The sequence below is a fragment of the Carlito syrichta genome, unplaced genomic scaffold, assembly GCF_000164805.1.
Source record: "Carlito syrichta isolate Samal-C Ts95f unplaced genomic scaffold, Tarsius_syrichta-2.0.1 Scaffold311222, whole genome shotgun sequence".
Lineage (NCBI taxonomy): Eukaryota > Metazoa > Chordata > Mammalia > Primates > Tarsiidae > Carlito > Carlito syrichta.
Window position 1 is genome coordinate 639,910 of NW_007255318.1, and position 8,276 is coordinate 648,185.

Below are 8,276 nucleotides of genomic sequence, written 5' to 3' on the forward strand. Positions count from 1 at the left end.
ATGAACCAAGGGACTGCACTGCAGGTGTCTCCACATTCTAGCCTGCAGGATGGTCAGGTCTGGTATGCCCATAAGAAAGATGTCTGGGCCAGACGCCTATAATCCCAGCACTTTGGCAGTCCGAAGTGAGAAAATTGCCTAAGCCCACAGGTTCGAGACCAACCTGGGCAATTTGGTGAGACCTCACCTGTGCAATAAATCAAAACATTAGCCAGGCATGGTGGTGTGTGCCTATAGTTCCAGCCACTTGGAAGGCTGAGGTGGAAGGACAGCCTGAGCCCGGCAGGTTGAGGCTATAGTGGCCGTGAACATGCCACTTCACTCCAGCCTTGGCGACACAGTGAGACTCCAACTCAAAAATAAGTAAATAAAAATGTCTGAACGCTTACTCTATTTTAATTTAAGCTGCCTACAAGAAGCATAGTATGCCTAACCTGCATGAATAACCTGCCCCACCAGGCAAGCAAGCCTAACCAGCTAGAAGTGTGGGCCATCAGAATGGACTGTGGGGGATGCAATAACAGATACCATTTATAAGCTGGGGCCAGCAGGGACTGTGTCTTGGGATGCTACAAGCAAATGACGACCAACCATTACTAGTAAGATTATCCTTTGCCGGCTCGGTGTCTCATGCCTATAATATCCCAGTACTTGGGGGAGGCAGAGGTGAGAGGATTGCCTGAGCCCAGTGGTTCAAGACCAGCCTGAGCAACTTGGTGGGTCCTACTCTCTACAACATAAAAAAAACTAGCCAGACATGGGGGACACATGCCTGTAGTTCCATCTACTTGGAAGGCTGAGGCAGAAGGATCTCCTGAGTCCAGCAGGTCTAGACTACGGTGGCCGTGAGTGTGCCACTGCATTCCAGTCTGGGTGACAGTGAGATTCTGACTCAGAAAAAATGTATTCTTTCATTTCTTCTTGTGGGGAAGAAGTAAGAGCATCTTATTCTCATATAAAACCTGGGTATCATAAGAGGTTATGAGTAGATCAGAGTGGTACCAAGAGTCAGCTGACCAATATAGTGTTTATTGTGCCAACCAGAATCCACATACCATACCTGTTTCGCCCTCCACCTCTCCACGCACACCTGGGTCACTTACCTCCTAACAAGCAAGACTGCGGTGGCTCACATTCTACCTGCAGTTGTAGACCCAGTTCTGGCTGCTGCCACCAAACCCTGCAATTAGACCTTGAAAAGCCACCAGCTGTGCCTGCACCCTGGTCATACTGGAGGCGCGCTCTGTCTTCCCCAACTACTGCACAGAGCAGGCAGATGATACACCTGGAAATTTAGGAGAGTGAATGCCCTCTGAGCTGAATTAGAATAATGAGAGGTCAGGACAGGCAGAGAAGTAGTCTATATGTCATTTTCCCTTCCTCCTGCTGGATAGACTACTGCAACACATCCTATGAATTCGCTGAAGACATCCCATGAGAACAAGCTATCAGCTGAATGTGTTAGAGGATGCTGTAGCAAGTTTAGCCATGCACACTCTGTATGGTTCACTCCCCTGTGTTTTCCTCATTCACACTTCTCTGGGACCTCAGTCACTAATAAATTATTAGTATATAGGCTTAGCCTCATGTTCTTTCTATGAGGAACATGAGCTAAGACAGTGCTTGTGCATTTTTATGCGTGTTTATCATGAGTTCCTTAGATGAAATTTCTGGAAATATTACTGCACTTAAAAATAAGACTATTTAGCTGGACTCGGTGGCTCAGCCTGTAATCCCATGCCTTTGGGAGGCTGAGGTGAGTGGATTGCCTGAGCCCATGGGTTCGAGACCCGCCTGGGCAGCAAGACCTCATCTCTACAATCAGCTGGGCGTGGTAGCACACGCCTGTAATTCCGGCTACTCGGAAGACTGAGGTGGAAGGATCGCCAGAGTCCAGCAAATCAAGGCTGCGGTGGCCATGAGCGGCCACTGCACTCTAGTATGGGCGACAGAGTAGACTCCAACTCAAAAAAAAAAAAAAAAGACTATTCTTCCGCCAAATGCAGTGGCTCACACCTATAATCCCAGCACTTGGAGAGGTGGAGGTCAGCGGATTGCCTGAACCCATGGGTTCGAGACCAACCTTGGCCACTTGACAAGACCTCGTCTCTACAATAAATAAAAAAATTAGCTGAATGTGGTGGCGCACACTTGTGGTTCCAGCTACTTGCAAGGCTGAAGTGGAAGAATCACCTGAACCCAGCAGCCTGGGTGTCAGAGTGAGAATCCAACTCAAAAAAATAAATAAGATCATGTTTCCAATTTGGAAATAATTGTGTGTCTTATATTCTGATTTTAAAATAATACATGTTTATTGCAGACAATTTACAGAATAAAGAATTTTTTTTTTTTTTTTGAGTTGGAATCTTACTCTGTCGCCCAGACTGGAGTGCAGTTGGCCGCTCCCGGCCACTGTAGCCTCGACCTGCTGGGCTCCAGCAATCCTTCCCCCTCAGCCTTCCAAGTAACTGGAACTACAGGTATGTGCTACCACGCCCGGCTAATTTTTTGATTTATTGTAGAGCTGAGGTCTCACCAAGTTGCCCTGCCTGGTCTCAAACCCTTAGTTTAGGCAATTCTCTTGCCTTGGCCTCCCAAAGTACTGGGATTACAGGTGCACACCTCCACATCTGGCTAATTTTTTGATTTATTGTAGTGACAAGGACTCGCCAAGTTGCCCAGGTTAGTCTGGAACCCTGAGTTCGGACAGTCCTCTCTCCTCCACCTCCCAAAGTGCTGAGATTACAGGCGTGAGCCATCGAGCCTAGCCTGAAGTTTCTCATTTAAAAAAAAAAAGTATTGATTTAGAATGATCTCAATGTTAAATGTGGTAGGTGAGAACTAATAGTATACTCTGAAAAACAAACAGGAAAACAAGTTTTTTTTTTTTGAGTAGGAGTCTCACTCTGTCACTCAGGCTGGAGTGCAGTGGCATGCTGCTCATGGCCACTGCAACCTCGATCTGCTGGGATCAGGCGATCCTTCCACCTCAGTCTTCCAAGTAGCTGGAACTACAGGCACCTGTCACCACGTGATTTATTTATATTTTGATTTATGGTAGAGATGAGGTCTCGTCAAGTTGCCCAGGCTGGTCTTGAACCCATGGATTCAGGCAATCCTCTTGCCTTGGCCTCCCAAAGTGCTGAGATTACAGGCATGAACCACCGCGCCCAGCGACACATAAGTATTAAATCCTTCAAAGCCCTATCCAAATGTCTGTTTTTCCTTGAACTTCCTCTAACTTGAGCCTAACTTAATCATTCTTCCTCTGTGTTCCTATATGTATACCTAGCAGTTCATTCAGATTTTCTTGTGTCAGATATGTTTACAAAGATGTCTCTGTTACTATAAGCTTTTTGAAATAGGAACCTCGTTTTTCTTTCTTTTTTTTTTGAGTTGGAGTCTCACTCTGTCACCCGCTTCCAGCCACCACAGCCTTGACCTGCTGGGCTCCAGTGATCCTTCCGCCTCAACCTTCCAAGTAGTAGGAACTACAGCGCACGCTCTTGCCTCTTGCCTTGGCCCCCCAAAGTACTGGGATTACAGGTGCACACCTCCACGCCCGGCTAATTTTTTGATTTATTGTAGAGATGAGGTCTCGCCAAGTTGCCCAGGCGGGTCTTAAACCCACGGGCTCAGGCAATCCACTCACCTCAGCCTCCGAAAGCGCAGGATTACAGGCTGAGCCACCGAATCCGGCAGGAACCTCTTTTTTCTATTAGTATAATTTAGGGCCCAATAATGTATCCTACACATAGCATATATTCAATACAACGGGTTGATTTGCTCTTTAAATACCAATACTTTTAAATGTTTAAATATGTTTGATAGAAGTTTTTTGAATTATGTATTTGCATACTTTCATAAATGGAGTTTACTGAGAAACAATTCAGAATTGTTGATTACTGGCATGAGTGTATAAAGATTATTGATGGGATTCTACCATAAGGCATGATACCTTCAGGGATTTATAAGGCTATAGGCTATACTAAATGCCCCAAGATGCTCATAGGTTATGTATTCCTTTATAATGGCATCTCTGCTGCTGTGTGACTGTGCCTAACATTCTCCAGATAAGTATAAAAACACTTTTTTTTTAGTTAGAGTCTCACACTGTCGCCCAGGCTGGAGTGCAGTGGCATGATCATACCTCTGTGCAGCCTTGATCTCCTAGACTCAGGCAATTCTTCCACCTTAGCTTCCTGAGTAGCTGGGACTACAGGTATACACCACCACGCCCAGCTAGTTTTTGTATTTTGTGTAGAGGCGAGGTCTCTATGTTGCCCAGGCTGGGTCTCAAACTCCTAAGCTCAATCAATCCTCTTGCCTCAGCCTCCCAAAGTGCTGGGATTACAGGCATGAGCCGCCATGCCTGGCCAGATAAGTAAAATTATTAGGAAGAAATCTAAAAGTAGCCTTAAATACTCTATAAATTTATATCTAGAGTCCAGGGGTTTGAGACCAGCCTGGGAAACTTGGTGAGACCTTGTCTCTACAACAAATCAAAAAATTAGTTGGGTGTGGTGGCACACACTTGTGATTCCAGCTACTTGGAAGGCTGAGGTGGAAGGATCACCTGAGCCCAGCAGGTCGGGGCTGTGGTGGCCGTGAGTGTGCCACTGTATTCCAACCTGGGCGACAAAATGAGACTCCAACTAAATAAAAAATAAAAAATGTATATCTAGATTGGTTCTCAGCTGGGTTCCAGATCATTGAGGTTGCCATGTAGATGACCTCTGTACTCATTAGTATTCTCTGGAATATTGTTTGTGTTACACTTCTCTGAGCCTAGTCATTACATAAATAAAATCATGTTTCCTCCTACTGTATGGAATGAATACTTGTTCTAACAATATTCTTTTATAGTTGGTACAATGTCATCTGCATATGATGTTGGACCTCTGCCATTAGCTTTGAGAGCCTTTGAGTGTCAAAAAATTATTCTAAACCTGGAAATAGACACAGATTACTAGGTGTTCCTTCAGTGCACTGCTAGGCTTGTTGCTTTGATTGACTGTCTAATGACTGGGTTATTTGACAACTCTGTAGGAGCAGAAGGTAGCTTGTAGATTCTTGTCCAGTTAGAGATACAAATAATTTCTGTAAGGAAGAAACTTCAGAGGTTGAGACTTACGGCCCTGTCGGACATTAACTAGTTTTATATTTAGCCTAGTAATCTTATCCTAACATTTCCTTATTAAATTGTTATAAACACCTACCTCTTCAGATTCTTGTTTGAACCCAATCTTTTTTTCTTCTTCTTCTTCTTCTTCTTTTTTTTTTTTTGTTTGAGTTGGAGTCTCACTCTGTCGCCCAGACTGGAGTGCAGTGGCTGCTTCCGGCCACCACAGCCTTGACTTGTTGGGCTCCGGCGATCCTTCTGCCTCAGCCTTCCGAGTAGCCGGAATTACAGGCATGCACTACCACACCCAGCTGATTTATTTTATTTTATTTTATTTTATTTTATTGTAGAGATGAGGTCTCGCCAAGTTGCCCAGGCGGGTCTTGAACCCGTGGGCTCAGGCAATCCACTCACCTCAGCCTCCCAAAGGCGCGGGATTACAGGCTGAGCCAACAAGCCTGGCTTTTTTTTTTTTTTTTTTGAGTCACAGTCTCCCTCTGTCGCCCAGGCTGGAGTGCAGTGGCACACTCATGACCACCACAGCTTCGATCTACTGGGCTCAGGCAATCCTCTTACCTTGGCCTCCCAAAGTGCTGGGATTACAGGCATGAGCCACCACGATCAGCCTGAACCCCATCTTTTATTATTTCTTCATTAGCTAATAAGTGCAGTAAGATGTTTGACAACATTTTCATTTTATATTTATCTGAGTTCATGTTTTTTTTTTGTTGGAGTCTCACTCTGTCACCCAGACTGGAGTGCAGTGGGCCACTTCTGGCCACCGCAGCCTCGATCTGCTGGGCTCCGGCAATCCTTCCGCCTCAGCCTTTCAAGTAGCTGGAAATACAGGCGTGCGCTACCACGCCCGGCTATTTATTGTAGAGATGAGATCTTACCAAGTTGCCCAAGCAGGTCTTGAACCCGCGGGCTCAGGCAATCCACTCACCTCGGCCTCCCAAAGCGCTGGGATTACAGGCTGAACCACCGAACCTGGCCAAGATCATGTTTTTAACCTTTTGAAAATCATTCTTTGGCCTATGGTTAGTGACCTCTTCTTTATACTTTAATCTCCAAGTAGGCTAGGTTGATTGGTAAACAAACAAACAAAAAATATGTTACTGCTCTTACTACTAATAATAAGTCAACTGGTAATCAAATCCTAGACTTTTTTTTTCTGCTTTCTGTGTTTGTAACCTAGAAAAGATAAGCTAGAGAGCTTTACCAGATAGTTCTTTCAGTTAATCCATCTGCCGACAACATTTATGAAGCCCTGGGTGTGAAGAGCATGACCCGAGAGGGCACAGAAAACACATAATTGAAGGGGTGGGGTAGATGCCGTGGCTTAGCTTTATGTTATTGTTTTCAATGAGAATTGTGCTTCACCAAAGCAGGAGGGAGAAAAATCCCCAAGCGTAATGAAATGAAGTTAACGCGTTAGCATTTTGCCAGCTAAATAGACAAAGCTCTCTGCAGCATTAACTCAGTTATCATACAAAAATAATCACTTTTTTTTTTCGTAATCAATATTTTTTATTATGGTTTTGTGGGGTACAGTTAAGGGTTAGGTGTACAATTACGTTTCATTCAGGCACCCTGTTATGATCACTTTCTTTACAGGATGGTTAATATCCCAGGAAGCCATAATATATTTGGACTTCAGAATTTGATCTCAGATATGTTAGTTACAATAAAATGTTTCCTTTGGGAAAAGTACCAGGAATACTATGGCTGAGGGAGAGTGTTTGTCTCAAGACAGCCACCGATTTGATCTTTTTTTTTTTTTTTTTTTTTGAAGTTGGAGTCTCACTCTGTCGCCTGGACTGGAGTGCAGTGGCCGCTCCCAGCCACCACAGCCTCGACCTGCTGGGCTCTCGCGATCTTTCCGCCTCAGCCTTCCAAGTAGCCAGAATTACAGGCATGCGCTACCACGCCCGGCTGATTTTTTGATTTATTGTAGAGATGAGGTCTCGCTGCCCAGGCGGGTCTTGAACCTGCGGTCTCAGGCAATCCGCTCACCTCAGCCTCCCAAAGGCGTGGGATTACAGGCTGAGCCACTGAGCCCGGCTTCGATTTGATCATTTTGTTAAACCTAGGTTAAGCTGGACGCAGTGTCTCATACCAGTAATCCCAGCACTTAGGGAGGCAGAGGTGAGAGAATTGCCTGAGTCCAGGGGTTCGAGATCAGCCCGGGCAACTTGGCAAAATCTTGTCAAGTTGGGTATTAGCTGGGTATGGTGGCACAGGCCTGTGGTTCCAGGTACTCAAAAGGCTGAGGCAGAAGGATCACCTGAGTCTAGTAGGTTGAGATGGCCATGAGTGTGCCACTGCACTCCAGCCTATGTGACAGACTGAGACTCTGACTTAAAAAAACCCAAAAACCTAGGCTGAGTTTAAAGGCCCAGTTTAAATCCTACCTGTTCTGTGAAGCTTCCCTGAGCCTCTTAGCCGAGAGTTGACTTCTGCACTTGTTTGTATTCCTCATTTGAGACTTATACACTTTTTTTTGTGTGTGTGGCAACAATGTCTTGCTCTGTTGTCCAAGCTGAACTTGAACTTCTGGGCTCAAGCAATCCTTTCACCTTGGCCTCCCAAAGTACTGGGATTACATACATGAGCCACTGCACCTGGTCTTATGTGCTGTCTTGACCATTATTATTTTTGTGTTCGTCTGCTTTTTCTTCCTATCTAGACTGGAAATTCCTGGAAAACAATCTTTATATACTATACTTTTGTGTCTTCCATAGTGTTTGTTATAAGAGTAGCTACTTGGTCCTGACAAGGTGCCCAGACTGATCTTGAACCCATGGGTTCAGGCAATCCTCTCACCTCTGCCTCCCAAAGTGATGGAATTCCAGGAATGAGCCACTGCTGAAATTTTTTTCTTTTCTTTTCTGAGCTGGAGTCTCACTCTGTCGCCCAGGCTGGAGTGGGGTAGCACACTCATGACCATTCCAGCGTTGACCTGCTGGGTTCTGGCGATCCTTCCACCTCAGCCTTCCAAATAGCCACCTGGCTATCATGCCCAGCTAATTTTTTATTTATTGTAGAGACGAGGTCTCGCCAAGTTGCCCAGGCAGGTCTCGAACCCACGGGCTCAGGCAATCCACTCACCTTGGTCTCCCAAAGTACTGGGATTACAGGCTGAGCCACCGAA

General features: G+C 45.4%; 1 pseudogene; it reads left to right on the forward strand.

The window, feature by feature from the left end:
* LOC103271102 overlaps positions 1 to 8,276 on the forward strand; it is a 14,309-nt pseudogene continuing 6,033 nt past the window's right edge.